The 21667-nt window shown below is 39.9% G+C and overlaps 1 long non-coding RNA gene across 1 annotated transcript in view; it reads right to left on the minus strand.

The window, feature by feature from the left end:
- Positions 1–21667, minus strand: part of LOC130158240 (uncharacterized) — a 376714-nt gene that overhangs the window by 45917 nt on the left and 309130 nt on the right. The window contains exons 10-13 of the long non-coding RNA XR_008825220.1: positions 21336–21494; positions 13006–13071; positions 7033–7068; positions 5917–5956 (exon numbers count right to left, since the gene is read on the minus strand). This is a non-coding gene — a long non-coding RNA (uncharacterized LOC130158240). The remainder of the gene's footprint in view (positions 1–5916; positions 5957–7032; positions 7069–13005; positions 13072–21335; positions 21495–21667) is intronic.

Raw genomic sequence — 21667 nt, forward strand, 5'->3', positions numbered from 1 at the left:
CATAAGTTACTGAAACCTTGAGGCTTATTGTGCCGATATGGTGGGCTTTCAGGGAAGGGATTTTTTCTTTGTTTGTTTTTGTTTTGATTGAGTGAAACCATTCACTGCCTGCCTTGCTTTGTGAGAGGCAACAGTCCCTGAGTGCATTTCTAAACTGAGCTACGGTTTATGAGAGACCTTACCTTTATGTGGAACAAAAGCCAGATTTGCCTGGGAGTGATCTGAAATGCAGTCTCACTGTGCTGTAGCAGTAATAAAACAACATGATCCTGCAGAGATACACAGGTGTGCTTTTCTGAATATATGAGTGACTTCATAGCACCTTTGAAAGCTCCTAAAAGCTAAATGAAATAGGTCTTTGTACTTCAAAAAACAATCAGTCCTTTGAAGACCTCAGGGAAAGCATAGATGAACTTTGGTTTCTACGGAGGCTGGGAAACACAATAGGTTACAAGGAGTGAAAGTACCGTGGAAAGCTGGTGTGAGCCACTCTTGTCTTGTGAAGGCTGTTTCCTCTTCATTTCATACTTCCCCTATAGCTATAGAGAGCTCTTCTCATTGTTCAGGAAGCATTCCTTTCTTTAGATACAGTGATCCTCTTTTCCTTCCCACTTGAGAAATGTCCCCTAACGAGGGGATGACAGGGGCTATTTAATTTTTGCATTCTTCATTACGTGCTGTATTCCTTTCAGAAATCAGTGGGTCAGGGAAGAGAGGAGGCTGCATCTTTTCTCAAAAGCTGCTGAGCAAACTCAGAGTACGAAGCTTCAAGAGACTTCAGGGACAGGGGAGGCAAAGCTAGAAGCTGGAATCTGCACACTTTCTTGCACCTTAGAAAGTTGTGAAGAGTCAAAAACTAATCCTAGAAGCAACAGGCAGCTTGCAAAAACTGTCATAGCCATATGCCACTAGTTTACAAGCCCATTTTACTTCCATTTCCTCTTACTTTGTTGTTTTGAGTTTCCCTTATTAAAAGAGATTGAGATTTTAGTCTAAGCAGAGTTTCTTCAAAGCTCTGCTTGAATCTGTCTCCCAGGGCTATAAAGACCTGACCAAGCATGCAAGGTTACAAAGCATTTCCAGAGAACACTGTCCTGGCAATGAAAGAAGAGGAAAGCTGAGGGTGACTCATAATGCCAATAATTTCAAAAAGACCAAAAGCAAGAGGCCCCATGGAGCAGGGTTTGGGGGCAAGAGAGCTGGATACAATTTCCAACTTCATCACGTGGCAATTCACTTAATCCATCTCAGTCTATGCCTCTACCTATATACCAGCGAGGTACGCTCTGCTTCCTTGGACTTTTTTGTTACTAACATGAATAATGTTGTTAATTTACTTGTTGATATTCCTCAGAAGCACTGAGAAAAGGGAGTTTACTGTTTGAAACCTTTTCAGAAATCCAGTCTCCCTTCCCCTCAAGCTTCAGTTTGAAGCCATGGAGTTAGCAGAAATCATCTCCAGGGTGTGGTGAGTTCTCCCTGCTTAACTCATCCTCAACACAACTGGAGGAAAGAGAAAGTTCACTGCCAAGTGGACAAGGAAGTGTAAGGACAGGATGCACCTTCCTCTTTCTGTCTTATTAAGTCATAGCCACACATGTAAAATAACACATTTTTCCTGCCAAAATAGTCTTGCTCTTCTCTCAAGAACAGGATAGCAATACCCATTTTGACAATGGGGGAATAAGAACACTGATGAACTCTGAGGGAACAAACAAGCATTACAGAGTGCACCTTATGCACAAAAAGAGGTACCTTTGGAAAGCTGGCAGGTTTAGCATTAGCCAATGTATATATACAATAATTGGGATAAAACATTGCCAGTATACATGCATAACATACCGAGTAAACCACATACCATAATAAATAAATGAGACTCCAACGTTATGGAGTACATAAAGAAGCATACCTCTAGCATCAGCAATCAAATGCTATGTTCAATCTGGATTTCATTGAGCATTCATTTAAGAATTTAAGTTATAAAACTAATCCTGACATCTTATCTTGATTAAATATAATTTTCTCTGTGCTTCTTTTTATGTGACCGGGAAGTTATATATTTTCATTAAAAGTCCTTCCTAACCCAGACAGCTTGAAGTAGAAAAGAAGGAGAATTTAAAACAAAGTTGATTCTTGGAAGAACAGTTCTCATGAAAGCAGATCCTTCACTATCCTGCACTTTAAACCATTTCTAAAACCATAAAGTAGATAGAGCATGGTACACAGGGGTTGACATTCTGTTCTGAGGAACTATTACTATAAAGGTTCATCAGTGGGCAATGAGCCCCTCGTATGAAAAGTCTAGGAAGACCATCCCCTCTGCCCCCCCATATCCCTGGTATGGCAAACTTAACCATTTTTACTAAAAATAACAGGATATATTTCTTACAAAAAGCATAAAATAAAAATAAAATTTTATAATCTCCCCTTTCTTTCAAGGGGCAAAGGGAATTGAATACAACAGCTGGCTGTCAAAGAGGAAAGCAATAAAATCTCCGTGGAAATAAAATAATTTATAGTTTTCTTGATTTCAACCATCATCCTCTTGTTGTATAAACCAACAGAACTGAAGCATAATGTGGAAGTTGCAAAAGTGCCAAAGGTAAACTGAATACCAACTCTCCAGTAGTTGCAATTTGGGAAAAAACAACCAGACTCGTGGTGAGGACACACCTCCCTAGGCAAGCAAAGAGCACCACTTACTGGCTGATGTAGCCCCTGAGTTACTGCTGCCCACTTCATTACTGAGCCAAAAGTAAGCAGTGATAAATCAATTACCCAGTCCATCAACCCAGGATAAAAGAGTTACATTGCTTCAAAGTAGCCGGTGACAGCTCACATCCTTTCAAATACACTTCCTGGTTTTGAATGAATCTTCCACCATGAACAAGTAGATGGACAAAATGTGAAGTGGCACTTAGGCAAAGTGGGGAAGCAGAGCGAAGAATGATACAAAGCCCACTGGAGTCTTTTCCCTGCCATCAGTAGTTCCTGGCTCAGCTCCAGGACAAAAGTAAGGGTGAGATTTTGACACTACCAATTTCTGTAAACCCCAGATTATTATATGTCTGCTATATTGACATTTTATGTTCAGAAAATTAATCCGGATTATGCATAATCTGCCTATGTTTTGACGTATTGTAACGTACAATATATATGTCACAGATTTTTTTCCAAGGCAGCATCATGCTGCACAAAAAGATACTGCTCTTTGTAAATTGTTTCGTAAATTGCCTTTATGAGTATTCTCCCACTCTTTATCTTTCATTACAACATTATTCTTTTCACCTTTACAGCAAAGTTGAATAGGGCCAGTAATTTTACCCTACACTTCTACCTCATCAGTGTTCACTCATGTGGATGAAATTATATTTCATGGTGTACAACAGGATATTTTGCGTGTAATGAATGATCAAAAACTGTTTTGCCCTATGCCAAAAATAAGTATAAAAGTATACCACTCTTCACATTCATTCCATTCAAAAAACAGAATCGCTAGGAAGGAGATAAGAGTGATAAATTATCAGGAGAAACAGAACAAGGACCAGAGATGAACCAAACATATTTTAAAGTACATAAATCATAAACTATTTACATACCATTAACTCAAATTCCACAAAATGCATACATAACTGACAGCAAAGTTAATTCAATGAATTTTACCAAGATCATAATGAAAACATTCTGATTTTTTCAATTAGCTGTCTAAATTGATTTGGCTGTATTTTTGTTAAAGTTTGTCAACCAGTCAGTGAAGGACAGGTTGTGTCACATTGCTAGTACTTCATATTCACAGTCTGCTGTGTCACAGGGACTGCCGATAACCAGGTGTTATCTTATCCTTTACATCAATGCATACACCCCAATAAGCAGATTGTCCTGAACAAACCACTGGGACAGCAGTGCTCTTAGGCCCAGGAAGCATTTAATGTAGAAAATTTATCATAGACAGGCATGAACTTAACCATAATTTAGGTGCCCTCTTAGTTTTGGGTTTTGATTTTTTTTATCTCGGAAGCAATGCGAAGAGTTTAGAAAACTCTATTGTTCCCTTGCTGTGTTAAGCACTATTCATTTCCAATCCAACTGTTCACACTTTGCCTAATTATGTGCAGTTTTCCACCATCATGATGGCCTGTCTTGCCTTTTACAGGTATTTAAGTTTTGACTTTTCATACATGCTTAGGAGTATTGTCACTATACTTGAGATCATAATTAGGCCCACACAGACATTTGCTTAAAAATGCACAGAGATGGGAAAGTAATAGTATCTCTTTTGTTTGGCCATTTTAATTAGATCCTTGGCAACACTACTACAAAGGGAAGCCTATCTTTTGTGTGCCGTGATTAGCATCTGACATAAACCACACACTTTCTAAAAACAATCTTCAAGGAAACATGCATGTAGGAATTGATTTAAGACTGAATTAATGCGTACAGAAACTCCTGCTGCATTACTCAGCTCTAAGCATGAACTGGTTCAAGGGAGAGAAACTACAACAATTATGCAGCTTTCACCACCCAACAGAAGCATGCTTGCAAGATAATAAGCAACAACATGAGATAGATAAGCTTCCTTTATTTGTAGACAGGGAATTGGAAGGCAAGTTAAATTCTTTTTCCCTATCAAATATTACACAAATGGCCTCTAGAGGGATCCAGGTTATTGCTTTTCTTCTGAAATCTCTTAAACTTTTTTTTCCCTGCTATTACTTTTTAACAAGAGAATCATTCATCTAGAAATAATGATGCAAACATTTTACATTAATGGGTGGTAGAACTACAGAGTTCATGACCAGTAGAAAGCTTTTTGAAAATCCCGGAATTACAAAATCTGGAGGGCAAGGTTCACATTCAGTAGAAGTCCAATCTCAAACAAGTCAGCTCTCAGCTCATATCAGACTGAATAAAACAAGACAAACCCGTGCCTACACATTTAGCTGCGTGTCTGAAACAGCTGAACTGGTGAGTCTGCACAATTACGTTAGGAATGTGGTAAGAATTAGGCTCATGTTTCTGGGGAATGAGTCAGTATTTTCCATTTCAGCTCCTAGAATACTCATGAAAAAGTATATTGCTTCTAAATTATTGTCTCTGGCTTGGGTTTTGTTTGCCTGAATTATTTCACCTAGCTTGAATTTTTACAGCTATGTTTTTAATACAGCAGGCATATACTTAGGAGTTCCAAGTTAAACAAAGAGCAAGAATTTCATTCTACACTGTCTATATTCTATACATTCTATATTCTAGTTTGACCAAACAATGGACGTGACATGATTCAAAATACAATCTAGTAAGCTTTTTACTGAACGCACACTTCACATGCAATCAAACATAAATGAAGCAGATGTAATGACTCTAGGCATGCAGAAATGCCTGTGTGTGCATGTGCGATGGGAAATCCTAGACATGCTCCTACTCTGCTTGCAGCTACATTTTCAAGTTCATATTCTGAAAAAAGGGAATTTCAGGGGCCCTTGGGTGCCCATTAAAATATCATATGAAGATACTCAGCTAATGTCCTATTCTTGTATTTGGTAGAAGTGTGGTTTGGCTTGTGCGAACCAAGGTAGAGAGAGAAAGGGACAACTAAAAGGCCTCCTTGGTCCACACCCTGTGATAGGAGAAGCAGTTCACAATCCTGCCATTGGAGATGGCTTGCTGAAACTGGGCCCTATAAGCAGACTGCATTACAGTCTGCAAAATACAACACAATACAAAGCCAGTCCAAACCCAGTTTGGTCCACTGAATTTAAACTTTCATCGAGTTGTATTCCTTCTGTTAGTGTACTGATAGATGACCTGGTAGCATATCAAGACAGAACAACAGCTCTGTGGCACAGGCATTTGGCTAGGGTATAGGAAGTGTCATTCATACAACACTGAAGACAGCACCAGATACACAAAGTTACTTACTGTTTCTGACGTGCCTTGTTCCAGCCAAATCATCTTCTCACTGACAATGTTGTGAAGATGATTAATTAGTATCTGCAAGGGCTTAGCTAAGCAACTAGATCACAAACTTAGGTAGAAAACCTCAACAAATTAAAACACACTTTAGATAAAAAGACAGACGTGATCCTCCTCCAGTGAAACCAATAGGAACTTTTGACTCAAACTCAAAAGAATGTTGTGCAGTTAAAATCTCCTGCTGATGATTTTTTGGGGGTTTAAATTTCAGTTTGCAAAGAAAAGAAAAAAAAAAGCATTTAATTAAAAATGCTAGCATAAACCAGGCAAAGTTGCCTTATGCTTTAATGTGTGCGTTGTATAATATCAGAAAAGCTGCAGAATTAAACATTTAAGCTCCTTCCTGAGGGCAAAATAATAAAACAAACAACCATAAATCGGAGTCTGAACAAACATTTCTCATTCTATCAAGCATGCTGCTAGCTAAATTTCTTGGTTACACCTTCTATCATTTAATAATCTATGACATGAAATACCTCCTGAACCAACTAGTTTCAAAATTATTATTATAATGTTCCAATGAAAAAATAATATAAAGTGTTTTTCCATTCAAGGGTTAAGTAAAAGGACACCTTCCTAAAACAAGAATGTTTTCTTTGTTGTCTATCTTTATTACCACATGAAATTTTCTCTCCATGTAGTTTTTTGATATTATCTATAAAAGCAAACATAATTTGTTTTCCTCTAGTTGGAATTCACAGAAACAGTTAAAAGGTTAGTTATTTGTTGTGTATTTGGGTGGGTTTTTTACCCTCTGGAACTTGAATCCACATTTGTACTATGGAGCTATTGCTATATTTACAATTATATGGTGTTCTCCAATGATTCTGATACGCAAGTCCTACCTATTCCCATTCCACTGGAGTTTCTCTCATGACCTCGGTAGGAAAAGAATCACTCAAGCCAGTTACATTTTAATAGCTTCAGTGGGCTATATCTCAGACCCTACATATGGTCAAAGATGCTGGATTTCTGTCATTACGGACTATCACAAATCAACCTGGCTGTAGGAAAGAGACAGTATCAGGTTACTCTTGTTTAGGAAAAAAACCAAACACAAACCTTAAAGGTAGAGACCATTGCTATGTATTCTTCAACCTGCAAAACATAAAAAAACCCAGAAAATTAATGTGCTGTTATTGAAACAAAATTCAAATAAGCATGACATTAAACAGTGGATAGAGAAAACAGATCAAGGAGTTTGTGGTGAAACAGATAAACCATTCCTCTCCAACTTCATAGCAGACCTAAGACAATTTTTAGTAACACATCTACTAATAACCATGTATTTTTACTAATGAAACTGTAAGCACTTTGAAGGGCAAAAGCTGTTGATAGTATTTGCCTTAAATTTTTGAAATGAACTATTGGCTCATTCATTTTGGGTTCACTATTTGATATGCACTGTTACACAGGTTAAAAAAACAAAATCCAACTCCACAGTATTACATGAGAAGAGAAAAATATTTTTTACAGTGTTCCCTCACTTAGCAGTAGTACTTTGAGTAACTAAAGAGTGTATGCTCTTAAAGACATGAGAAGATATTTCTACATTCTCTTTACACATTAATAATGTTAGTAGCTCTGGATGCTGGATAAAGTGTCTAGGAAGTAGGTGCTCATTTTCTGCAATATTTCAGCCTATCTACTTTGTCTATACTCTCCTACCTTTTCACCATCCATTTTGTCTCCTTACCTGCTCTTTGTCACAGACTTTGCATCTTCAGATGAACCATAAGTAAAGAAGAAGGGAGTAAAATAGCTTCAGTTTTAAAAGGCAATCAAGCCTGAACATAGAGCCCTTCAGCAGAAGCCTAAGTTGGTTCATGATGGATGTAAATAAAATGCACAGAAGATGACCTTTCCCATTTCCAGGAACCCTTTTCCTCAGACCTTTAACATGGTTCTGTCAAGGAGTATAAAAATACCCAGCAGAGAACAAATTACCTTTCTATTTTTAAAAAATTGGGGTTTTTTTTCCATTATTTTGGGCTCACGTGACATTGTGACTAATGGATTTCCTTTGTCACTTCTTACCCTCAGAATGGATGAAGTCAGAATGTGTCAGGTGGTGTAGATGAGCAAATTGCTTCTTTTAATTTGGTGTCAAGCCTTAACAGATCTATAGTACTTCTTTCCATATCTACACATATTTCAAGGAATTGGGTTAAAGTTTGAGAAGTAGGGATCAGCTTCTGACATTTAGTTTGAGCACAGCAGAAATACAAAAAAAATTTCATTAAGAAGTTGGAACATGAAAAAATGCTTAGAGAAAGCTTCAGGTGGAGGTTGCCAGTGCTTAACTTTTTACAACCAGTACCTAACATTTCATTAATCAGCTGCATAGCTGACCATGAGGATAACTATTTTCTGCACAATGGGAACTAGCACACACAACCAACAATGTTTATGGTCAACTTTAAGTTTGTTGTCAACCAGCTCAGCCCAAATAAATCTGTATTACATGTTGCAGTCCACACCAGAATGCTCTGTAGTCTTCTTATTTCAGCTTTAATTGATTGGAAAGCTTTATATCATATGGCTAGTGCCTAGCACTAACAAGGAAGTTTCTTGGTATCTTAATAACCCAGGCAGGGGCACAGCAACTGTGATAACGTTGGGAAAAATCTGGTGTCTCATCTCATGTGTAAGCTCTGTCACCACGCTCTGACTCACAACTACCAGTCCCATGACTACCTCTGCTCCATAGCAAGACTCAGTAAGAATGGTTCGTTTTCTCCAAGTTCACTCACTTTCTTTGTAGCTCTCTCACAAACACCTACAGTTTCAGGAAATTCAGCTGAAGCCTTGATTCTTGAGGTCTCCAGGTTGCTAGCTCACTGGATATAGCATGGAATCACTTTTTCTTTATTGGGAAAAAAAATAGAACGTTTATATATTTATCTTTATTTTAAATGTTGAATTTTATTTTTTCTTTTCAGTGAAACAAGAAATTCAGATTCTGACTCCTCCCTGCTCAGCTGGATATTCTCTTCTCATAGTCACCTTTGGTTTACCTCAACCCTTTCCCAAGAAATATACAAAAGCCTGAAAAAAAAACAACCCAAAGTTTTGTTGTACTCGGGTATCGGGGTTAGACAAGTACAACTAAAATAATATAAATTACTCTCTCTCAATTGCACTAAATTTTAAGTAGGGTGCCCTATGCGGGAATCTGTTCTGATCTGACTTTTTCTAGTTAAGTCACTTCAGTTTTATGTTGTCGGACGTATAAAAATATTTAGGTCCCCAGCTTTCTGCTAAGGCTTATGTGCCATCTTGACAACAAAATTCCTACTCAGTGCAACTGTTGAACTAAGCGAAGAGGAAACATGTGCAACATGAAGTGATGTAAAACCTCCTTCACTGTGCAATAAGTTGTTTTGCTCAAGGAGAGACTAGCATTTCTCAGGTTGAAATAGTACCTCTCTTATACGTATGTGATTTACTACCATACTGTTCTTTTCTTTTTTCATGATCCTGGATGATTTCTTGCACAAGTCCTTGGCTATTAATGTATTGAAAACTTGACTGCACTACAACTTCCATTTCATCTCTTGACATTTTATTTTATTAGGCTTGTGAATCACAGGAAAACAAGGGATAGTACCTAGCAGACAAAATTCCCATTTTTACTAAGCACAAGTAGTAAGCTTTTTCTCCTAAGGAGTGTTCGTGGAATTTTGCTGGAAGCCAAGGAAGCCCCAGGAAAATGTCCTTATTAAATAAGAGTTGCAATCAGAATAGCAGCCTTGACACTTTACAGTGAATTTCATCCAAGGCCAGCTGTGATTCTGGAAGAACTGCATGGGAAGAGAATTTGTAGAATTTACCTGACTCTGTCATTCATATCTGATCCAAATAACAATGTGACTGGTTGTTTTTCCATTGAATAGAGGTAAAAGTGCCTTTGCCTCCCCTAAAACACAGCGTACCTTTGAGTGAGTACACTAAATTTCCCTCTTCCACCTGGCTGTTTTCATGAAATTTGTAGTAATGACTTCCACAAATATCTGTGAGACTTCAGTTTAAACTAGTCAATCAGTTCAAAAGCAGGGGGAAATACACCAACACTCACACGCTGAGGGACAGACGGAGGGACAAGGAGCAAGACAGAAATCTCATTAGCATCCACACTGCTCAACAGCAGCTTGTCTCAGAACAAAAACCAGCCAAATTTCTTTGCTTAACTTTCAAGATCCTGATTCAGATAAGCTATTTTCTACAGCTACTAAATGACTGCAAAAGTATTTTTACTGTCTTGCCAGCAAGACATTTCTATTTCCTGTAATCAAGATGGACTGTAAAAAAAATAGACTTACATCAAGTAACAGAGATCACGAAGCAGTTTATTTCTAATAATTAAGTTATAAAAAGTACATAAAAAAACCTTCAAGCCAGTCAAAATGCTTTCTTTCCCAATAGAAAAAAAAATGCTTAGAAATACCATGAGCAAAGTAGAATTGTGGATATTGAATTCAAAATAATGAAACTTCATCCTTTTCTCCACTAGGAAAACTGGCTAATTTCAAATGATGTTTTCTAAAGGGTCACTCCATGCCTGACTGCCATGCCTTTGGATAATAACACGAGAATGAGTAAATTAATGTTGTTATATTAAGCAAAAGTAAAGCAATGTATCTACTCATGGTATAACTTCCCACACAGGTTTTTGACACATTCCGTAGAGTGATCGAGTGCATTGATTCCTGTCTGTAATGCATGATATACATATAATACAATATACTCTGCCAATTCAGCTAGAGGTGTTTTCCCGATTAAAAAAGCTCACTTGATTCTTACCTCATTCATAGAAGGAGTAAGGAGGCATGTAGTGTGCACTGTTGCATTTGCCCTGCAACAATGGCAGTTTGACCCATAATATTACAATGAAAAAGGCTGCTGTAAAATTTTACATGCTTAAAGCTAGACCTGCAGCTATACTACTTTATCATTAATATTATTGCTCACAAGATAGAATTAAAAAAATATTATTCTCAGCAGAAACATTTGCATGGGTATATTTTCAGCTCCTGAACAGATGAATACATCAGCAGAGATTACTGCTGAGGTCATTTCACTGATACCAATCAAATCTTGTTAGATGGCAAAGCATCATCACAATATGAAGTACCAATGTACCCAAAGGGATTTGTTTTGATAGGTACATGGATATTTAATAACAAAAGACATGATGCTGCAGCAACTGTAAATGCACCAGAGAAAAAACACTCAAGATTTTGCTCCTGAATAGTGGACAAGAATCCTCTGAATACCGTGGTTTCTAAATCTTTCATTAAGCATTTAACTGACTCTGTTATAGTTTCTATTTTTTCTAACTCAGTGCTTTTAATTTGAAGAGGATATCTGAATTCCTTTTTTAGGTGATCTGACTTGCCCGCAGGAGTTGTTTGTGTTTTTATTATCTTCTAAAATTATACTGAATAAAATGTGTCCAAGCTGAGTTTGAACTACTGTTTTGAAATGAAACATAACTACTTGAACAAACTGCGAACAGGACTTAAAAATTATCCATTTGCTTCTGCCCTAATAGTACTGTTCACTTTGGCACACATGAAAATAGACAGAACATTCTTAATTAGCTCATCTGAAAGAAGTGCCTCCTAAGCGTATCTTCCCAAGCTCTGTTTATAATTATGAAGTTGTCATCCTAAGGGGAAAAAAGTAACTGTTTTCATGCTTCTGCCACGTAGTCTTAAGATAACGAGTTTGCACTTGGATTTATTAATTAACATGTTTTATATTCTTTGTATAAGAAGCTTGCCCAAGAGTCTGTTAGTCAGAATCCAATATGTGAAGATTTAATGCCATTAATTGCCTAAAAAAGACTGGTGATTATTTGGCTGAGTAACATATGTCCATATCTTGATGAATTTTGAATGCTGCTGCAATACTCACTGAAAATGGACCATTTAAAGCAAACATACTGATTACTTATATATTGAACACAAGAGTGAAGAAAATAATTCTAAATTCATTTTAGTATTAAGGTAAATCACTACCCAAGTTTTATTGCATGACTCTTGAGAACAGCTATTTCCAAATTAAAGACAGAATAAAAACTTTGCTTTTCAAGAAAAATAAGTTTTAAAATTAAGGTGTTGAAGATACAGAAAAAGAGATAGCATAGATAAGACATTCATACCTCTTCAATAAATAAAATACCTTTCAAAATGTGCCTGGTTGTAGAAACAAAACGTAAGTTATACTAGTCAAAAGACCTAAAAAAATTTCTAGATCTCAATACACCTTGGATCAATCTTATGGTCACAGCAGAAGCAATAGAATTACATATACAAGTTTATGTATCAGCTTATATAGTCACTGGATTGCTCAGCTGTAAATGGTATGTAGAGCTGGTAAGCCACAGAAAAGCTATGCTGCTACACTGGAAGCAGACACAGTTTCCAGCACTATAACATAGTGAATTACGAGAAGCCAGACTAACGTGTTTCCTTCATAAATAAGAATTTTGGCAGGGTCTAAACAATCTCTTCATTAAAATAAGTGAGAAAAGTCTTCATTGAATTGAGAACTTAGTGGATTTAAGAGATGGGTTGAAGTAGATAATCGAATTCAAAAGGAACAAGTTGGGTATTACCTCTTTTTGAGATGTCCGGTTTGAGTTGTTTACATTATTAATGCATTTAAGAGAATTGAAAAAGAAAAAACAATGTTCACAGAATGACTGAAATAATGATACATTTCTCAGCCATTTCAAATGTTAAAAATAAAGCTCAATACAAATACATCAGAAGGGAGAAAGAGAAACTAAACATGATAAATATGCTTTTGCCAGTCTGCTTTGTTTCTCTGTGATGTGATGATTTCTCATAGAAATAATATGCCTGAAAAACCATATCTGTGTAGCTTTACAACTAATAAGTTTGATTGTTGTAGCATTACAGCTGAAGGCTGATCAATATCAAATTACCTTGAACAAAGTCAAGTCTACAGCACAGTTGGACCATTGCACTGTGTTCAAGGTAAATACACAATTTGCAAATCAATTACCTTTTTCATTTGCTACCTCATCATCGAACTTGTACTTGATTCTGAGATGTGGCTTCAAATTCTGACCTGTTATTTTGGAAAAAGGAAATATAAATCACAGACTTTCTTCACCATTGTAACATGAATGTCACACATATGAAGTAGTGTTCCTTTCAATGAATAATATTGATCCTTGTCTGAGACATTTCTAAGAGTAGCTCACCAGGTCACGTTCAGGCACTGAAGGCCTCTGGAGCCTGCAGTATTCCATGTGGCAATTGCATATTGGTCCAGCTGAAGGCAAATGCATGCACACCAAGTTTTTCTACTACTAATTCATCTTCTTGAGCACTGTTCCAGACTATCAAACAAAGGTAAGACCATGCAGCACCATTAAGTCCCTTCTGCTGGGATGAGGTGGAGCTCCCCCAGCCTAGGCTAACATGTGGTTTCTCTAGTAAGACTGGAGTTGACGTTGTGTATATTCCTAGGATAAGTTTAGCAATAAACACGGTTCTAAAAATATTTTCAAACCCATTTTAATGCAAACTCTCTATTTCCATTTTTGGTTGTATCACAAAAGTTATTGCAAACACATTTCTGGCATCAGTAGTTGACATGCAGTCTCTACTTGGCAAACGTCAGTCCAAGTATTGCCTATACCAAGGCTTCAATCGATGCTGTTAAGCCAGCTGGATAAGCTGGCTTGCTTTCTTGACTATACATTTAGTCCTTTATAATGAATTTTAACTTTAAGTGATCCAAAATCACAGGACACTGAATACGGACTTCCCACACCATTGCACACACACCTCTGGGAGGTTGGTTTGGGCAGTCACTGCTGTCAGCCCCCATAATGATGATATTTATGAATGTTCCAGATCTAAACACAGCCTTAAAAAACCCTGTTCATTGCTTTGTTAAAGTACAGTTTGGGCATTCTGTATTTCACAGGATTAAGCCTATCATAGATATGTTTAAAAATCCAGATTTGGGTTCAACTGTATTATTAAGACAGACCTAGCAAGCTTTTTCTGATAGAAAAATCAACCTGGACCGTACATCCAGTCGCTTTTTGTGTATTTACTTCATGAGGAACCAACACTGCCATGCCCGAATTTCACATATTTATAGCGAAACAGACTTCCTGGTAGCATCCTAGGTGATACGATCATGTCTTGAATATAAAACCTAAACTTCTAGTTATTTAAAACAAGAGCTCTTCCACAACCTGAGATTATATCTGGAATGAAAGTTGATTTATAATCAGTTATGATTTACTGATTCATAATCATTTCCCACACTATTTAAATCCCCACTATACCCAGAAAATTACACCACATTCAGAATTATTACAAATATATTATTTGGTTTCTTATTCTTCCTCCTTCTCCCCCCCACCCCCACCCCTGAAAACTCTGGGTATAATTTTTTTACTAAAGGTAATTCAGACCCTTCTTTGCTTACTAAAACTATCATTTGGAAAGTATAGCATTCAGCGAATACAATTTGGTGGTGGTGGTGGGGGGAGCATTTCTCTTGGTGCTTCTGGTATGACTTCATTATAATTGCGTAGATCTCCATTTCTAATTAGTTCACTTGTTAACATTTTACATGAATTCCTTTGATTGTGTTGTTCATTAACAAAACAGTCAATAGTCTTACCTGACAGCTTCTTGTTGAAAAGCATCTTCACCAAACAGTATTCTTGCATAGATCAAAGTATATTTCAAAGTTTTTTCTAAATGTTTCTAGCAGTTTTACAATTTTTCTTATGCTTGCACTGGTAAGAATGTAGGCTGTCAAAGCTTTGAAAGCCTAGCACAACTTTGTTACAGACTTCAGCCTTCTTAAACGCCTATTGTTTTTGCAGGAAAAATTTGGAAGTATTCCGGTTGTTGGTTGAAATTAATCCCATCAAACTTAATCTACTAAATTGTGAAGGCTAAGTCTTACTCTCAATTATCTGAAGTCATTCTTTTTATGACAGACATGTGGATTAAACTATCCTCTGGAAGTGCCTGTGTCTCTCCATTTTGTGAGACTAGAAAAGTCAACAGAGAGTAGTACCTTCAGAAGGTGATTCTTCTCATTTTAAGATTTAGATATCTGTCTTTAGCTGAGATGAGACAAAACACTTCACCTTTCCAGAATAGCTACTCCCAAGCTGGGGCTTCAGGTATCAGACTTTTTTTGTCAAAGATTCAGCTTGCCAAGAGTTCCTGATACAGGTGAGAAATTCAGAGGTGCTCTGGAGAAATGGGTTGTCCTCTCTGGATCCACATCATGTGAAATACTGCAGACCTCCAAAAGTTACCCATTGCCCATCAAAGCCTGCACAGTGTCCACTGTCCTTGCTAGCTACAGAACATACAGCTCATTTGATCATATGATACCACCTCTTCCCAATGCTCACACTTAAGAAATGAGGATGGCATCATCCAAACCTTTTAAATCTCATTTCTGTGTATCTTTTCTCATAGTTTTATACCACTTTTACTGCTCTGCACTTTCTTAATATGAAGATTTAATAAAGGCTCTAGGGGAGGCTTGCCACTACAGATATTTCTTATCAGTGTATTTCATTCCACAGACAAACCAAATAAATAAATAAATTAAATGAGGGTCTGGAGTTGGCAATGTCATATCTGAAACCTGCTGTTATGATTAGGTGTCTTTCTTCCTCGAGCCACCTGGAGTTTGTTATACACAGGTCAAGCTGTAAATCAGAAGATATTGGATGACTCCAAAGCTATAGAGAACATAAAATTATGTGGCTTCAGCTTAAAGAATCATAGGCAGAGAGAAATTAGGGATGGAAGGTTTATTAAACTGTCTAGTTTAATCTCTGCCAGCATGGGATTATTCCCTGGAATGTATTTTACAGCACATTATCAAAAATTGTTTCCATATGTGATTCTGCTCTGGAAAGAGCCTATAAAAGTGGTCTGGTACAGTGCCATTCTGATTGAATCCATGATTTCTCTCTCTGCTGCGCAAAGTTTGAAGAATATTTTTTCCTATCAGTTGAAGACATCTGCTCTTTCACTCATACACACTATCACTTATAATAAATGTTCTTTGTGGCACCCTCACCTTTATTTGCATTGTGTAACTCCACATTATGTCTCATCTCACTCCTATGGCCTTAGGCATACTGTGATGCAGTGAAGAGGATGGAGGTAACAGTGGCGGCAAATGCTTTGTCAGAGATAAAGTGATACAGATTCTTTGTATCACATACATGTGCACCGAGACTTACAACGTTAATACTGTATCTTCCTTCTGCAGCTGCTCCTCCCCTGTTTCTGAGACCACGGATTCTGAATCCTGACTTAATGAATCCTTCATTATTTCAGCTTCCTTCTGATATAACTACTGAAATTATTTAAATATTACTACCACTCTCCCCAAGATACCTGCCTTTTAGCTTTAGGGGAAGGAATGGGTCAGATAACTGAACCCTGAAGCTGCTGAGGTTATTATTCTGTCTCATAGTAAGCCGGTTTGCTATTAGTTTAGTGCCCCTTCATCTTGTCTTTGACACTACATGCGACCTTTATGTTTTTCTCTTTGATTTTATTCATAGTTTTTTTCTTTTTCCATTTCACAGTTTTAAATTCAGAGTTCCTTGAAGAACTGGAACATAATTTTGATTTTCTTTACTAGAGTGACCAAACAAGCTGCACTGTTTTACTGGATAAGATTTATCTTTGTGAGTTCTATAGAGTTCATCCCAGGCTTTATCTAAGTAGTACTCCTTGCTTTATCATCAGAGTGTCCATGCTTTAAGGTCAGATGCAGGCTGGGCATGGGGCAACAACACGTCAGCTGACTGCAAGGAGGAGGTGCATGCCCATTGGAACGCTGACTGGAACGGCTCATCTGGGATCTTCTCAAAATTCTCAGCCAATCAGACATTCATATTTTTAATTGCCCCCCTTATTCATCAGATTCCCGTTCCTTGAAAGTTTTGCAGCTCCTAATTTTTATGCTGATTCTACACCAGGCCAATTCTAACACCATCAAGCTGCTTTTTAATTACTTGCAGCCACAGGGTAGCATTACATTCTCACCACTGCCAGGGGATGTCAGCAGCTCTGTCTCCATGACTTTAACACAAATCATGCTTTCTTTCCTCAATCTTCTCCACTTACCTGTCAACATCAGCTTTTCTGAGGCTCTTCACAATGTCCTTATGCTGCTTCCACACTGCAGCAGTCAGGAAAGCGCAAAACATAACACAGGCATCTTCTGGAAACCTGACATGCCCTCTCAGCTTGAAGCCTCCTTGCAGCCAGCCTGTTCAGGCACTCTGCTGCAGTAATATGCTACCAAATGTATGCATGGGGAGATCCACGCGCCCTGAGAGGTGGACTTACGCATGCCTATGTTTATGCTTCCTGGCTCTCTACTGTATGACAAGTCAGGCTTAAAAAAGCAGTGTAGCTTTAATGGTCATTCTACATTCCCTGTCACCAAAGCAGAGTTCCACCTCTGGTTCACTGCCATCACCTTCTCTCACAATCACAACAGCGTCTGTGAGGATGGAGTACTTAAATAAATCCCACTTCGCACTTTCCCACTGTGTTTTCTAGGCTGAAGCTCACCTTGCCTGCTATAGATTCCTCTATCTCATCCTTTATATCTTACAAGAGAAAAATTAACTTTGTCAGTACTTATTGACACTGCAGGCTGTACTGCAGCCTGAGGCTTCTAGGTGCATTTCAGAGAGAGAGGGCAGTGTTGACTGCAGCAGTTAAAACATTAAGCAAGACACCCTGCGAACTTCAGCTGTATTTTTCGCTCTGTCACAGTTTTTCTAGAGGACTGTGGTCAACTCCTGAGGCCTCTTTCTGCTTTGGTCTCACCATTTTTCATAAGAAAACAGAATCATAGAATCATTTAGGTTGGAAAAGACCAAGATCATCAAGTCCAACCATTAACCCAGCACTGCCAAGTCCACCACAAAACCATGTCCCCAAGTGCCACATCTACAGGTCTTTTAAATACCGCCAGGGACTGTGACCCAACCACCTCCCTGGGCAGCCTGTTCCGATGCTTCAACACCCTTCCAGTGATTAAATGTTTCCTAATATCCAACCTAAACCTCCCCTGGCACAACTCGAGGCCATTTCCTCTTGTCCTGTCACTTGTTACTTGGGAGAAGAGACCGACCCCCGCCTTGCTACAGCCCCTGTCAGGTAGCTGTAGAGAGCAATAAGGTCCCCCCTGAGCCCCCTCCTCTCCACACTAACCCCCCCAGTTCCCTCAGCCGCTCCCCATCAGACTTGTGCTCCAGCCCCTTCCCCAGCCCCGCTGCCCGTCTCTGGACACGCTCCAGCCCCTCTACGTCCCTCCTGCAGCGAGGGGCCCAGAACTGAACCCAGCATTCGAGGTGCGGCCTCACCAGTGCCCAGTGCAGGGGGACAGTCACTGCCCTGGTCCCGCTGGCCACACTGTTTCGGATACAAGCCAGGATGCTGTTGGCCTTCTTGGCCACCTGGGCACACTGCTGGCTCATGCCCAGCCAGCTGTCACCCAGCACCCCGGGCCCTTTCCCACCAGGCACTTCCCAGCCGCTCTGCCCCAGCCTGTAGCGCTGTGTGGGGCTGGTGTGACCCCAGCGCAGGACCCGGCACTGAGCCTTGTTGGACCTCATACAGTTGGCCTCAGCCCATGGATCCAGCCTGCCCAGATCCCTCTGCAGAGCCTGCCTGCCCCCAAGCAGATCTACACTCCTGCTCAACTTGGTGTTGTCGGCAAACTTGTTGAGGGTGCACTTGATCCTCTAGTCCAGGTTGTTGGTAAAGATATGAAAAAGAACTGGCCCCAACACTGAGTCCGGGGAAACACCACTTGTGACCAGCCACCAGCTGGATGTGACTCCATTCACCACCACTCTTTGGCCTCAGCCACCCAGCCAGATTTTTACCCAGCAAAGGGTACACCCATCCAAGCCATAAGAAGCCCGTTTCTCCAGGAGAATGCTGTGGGAGATGGCATTAAAAGCTTTACTAAGGTCCAGGTAGGCAGCACAATACCCACAGCCTTTCCCTTATCCACTAGGTGGGTCATCTTGTAGTAGATTAGGTGCATCAAGCAGGACCTGCCTTTCATAAAATCCCTGCTGGCTGGGGCCTGGTCCCCCAGTTGTCCTGCATGTGCCACATGATGGCACGCAGGATGATCTGCCCCATAACCTTCTCCAGCACCGAGGTCAGGCTGGCAGGTCTGTATTTTCTCAGATCCTCCTTCCTGCCCTTCTTGTACATTGGCATCACACTGGCTAACCTCCAGGAAACTGGGACCTCCCTGGTTAGCCAGGACTGTTGTTAAATGATGGAAAGTGGCTCAGTGAGGATTTCCACCAGCTTCCTTGGCACCCTTGGGTGGATTGCATTTGGCCCCATAGACTTGTGGGTGTCTAAGTGGTGTAGCAGGTTGCTGAATGTTTCCCCTTGGATTATGGGGGTTTCATTCTGCTCCCCATTCCTGTTTTCCAGCTCAGGGGTCTAGGTACCTGGAGAACAACTGGTCTTACTATTGAAGACTGAGACAACTAAAGCATTTAATACCTCAACCTTTTCCTCATTGCTTGTCACAATGCTTCCCCCTGCACTCAGTAAAGCATGGAGATTTTCCTTGGCCCTCCTTCAGTGGCTGATGTATTTATAGAAACAGTTTTTATTGTTTTTTATGACAGTAGCTTAATTAAGGCTCTTCACCCTGCATAACCTCACAATATCCTCGTAGTCCTCCAGAGTTGCCTGCCCCTTCTTCCCAAGGTCATAAACCTTCCTTTTTTTTCCTGAGTTCCAGCCAGAACTCTCTGTCCAGCCAGGTTAATGGTTTTCCCCATCAGCTCGACTTTCAGCACATGGGGATGGCCTGCTCCTGCACGTTTAAGATTTCCTTCTTGAAAAATGTCCAGCCTTCCTCAAACCCCTTGGCACTTCAGGACTGCATCCCAAGGGGCTCTGTCTACCAGGCTCTTAAACGGGCCAGTCGGCCCCCTGGAAGTCCAAACTAAGGGTTCTGCTGACCCCCCTCATTACTCCTCCGAGAGTTCGAAACTCTACCATTTTGTGATTGCTATGCCTAAGGCGCCTCCCACCATCACATCACCCACAAGTCCTTCTCTAGTCACACACAGCAGGTCTGGTGGGGCATCTCCCCTGGCTGGCTCACTCACCAGCTGTGTCAGGAAGGTCTCTTCCACACACTCCAGGCAGCTCCCAGGCTGCTTCCTCTTGGCTGTATCGTATTTCCAGCAGACATCTGTTAAGTTGAAGTCCCCCATAAGAACAAGGGCTAGTGATTGTGAGACTTCTCCCAGATGCTTGTAGAATGCTTCATCTGCCTCTTCATCCTGGTTGGGTGGTCTCTAACAGACTCCCAGCAGGATATCTGCCTTGCTGGTCTTCCCCCTGATTCCTAACACTTAACCCTGTCATTACCATCATTAAGCTCTAGGCAGTCAAAACACTCTGTAACATACAGAGCTACCACACGCCTCTCCTTTCTTGCCCGTCCCTCCTGAAGAGTTTGTAGCTATCCAGCCAGTTGCGCAAGTCATCCCACCATGTTTGTGTGATGGCAACTGTGTCACAGTTTTCCTGCTGCACAGGGGCTTCCAGCTCCTCCAGTTTGTTGCCCATGCTGTATGCATTGGTGTAGCTGCACTTCAATTGGGCTATTAATCCTGCCACCTTTTTGGGGTAGAAGCTCTAATTCCTACGTGACCATTCTCAGGTGCTTCCATGGTTTCTAACACACCAATAACCCTTGTGTCTTTGCTGCCACGTGGATCTCCACCGAGAACGCAGGCTGAAGTACCTTGCTAACACACTGCCCCTCTAACACTGGTGTGCTGGCCCCTGGCTTATCTCTAGTGAGCCTGGTTTTATCCTTTTCCCCCTTCAAATCTAGTTTAAAGCTCTTTCAATGAGCCCTGCTAACTCCTGTGCAAATACCCTCTGCCTCCTTTGAGTCAGGTGGATCCTGTCAGTTGCCAGCAAGCCTGGTGTCACGTAAACTGACCCACGATCAAAAAACTCCCAGATTTTCTGCCAGTGACATCAGGATCAGAGCCATGTATTGATCTTCTGGCTCTTCCTTTTTCTTCCCTCATCATTCCCTGCAACTGGAAGGATACATGAGAACACTGCTTTTACTCCTGATCCCTGACAAAATGTCCTTCCTTTATAAAATGCTTTCAGGCCTACTGAAGAAAAATATCGTGCAAGAGAAAAGCTATTATTGTTTGGCTGATGTGGCCCTTGCTATTTTCTCATCAATGTCATAAGAACGAAGTGTTATATAGCTACAGTGCCTGTAAGCTCACCTACTTGATAGAGGAGGTTCCTCCTGAGCATGGGAGTGAAGGGCTCAGAGCTCCCCCAGAGCCTCTGACATCTGCACCAGAACTGCAGTGGGTCTGCCAGTAATGCGACTTCTTCACCTTTCAGGTTTCCAAAAACTTTGTAGTCCAAGTATTTATCTTTATGCTGGAGGGCAAAAAAGAAGAGAAAACAAAAGTTGGATAATTTTCACGTTATATCATCTGTGATTTCTGTTTCTGATCTGGTTACAATAGTAAACTCCTGTTGTGCCACCCAAAAAGACTGGAAAATGTCCATTCTAATTGTTTTCCCTAGGCTATGTGGAGTGAATGTTCAGC

The sequence above is a fragment of the Falco biarmicus genome, chromosome 13 (assembly GCF_023638135.1).
Source record: "Falco biarmicus isolate bFalBia1 chromosome 13, bFalBia1.pri, whole genome shotgun sequence".
NCBI classification, from domain to species: domain Eukaryota; kingdom Metazoa; phylum Chordata; class Aves; order Falconiformes; family Falconidae; genus Falco; species Falco biarmicus.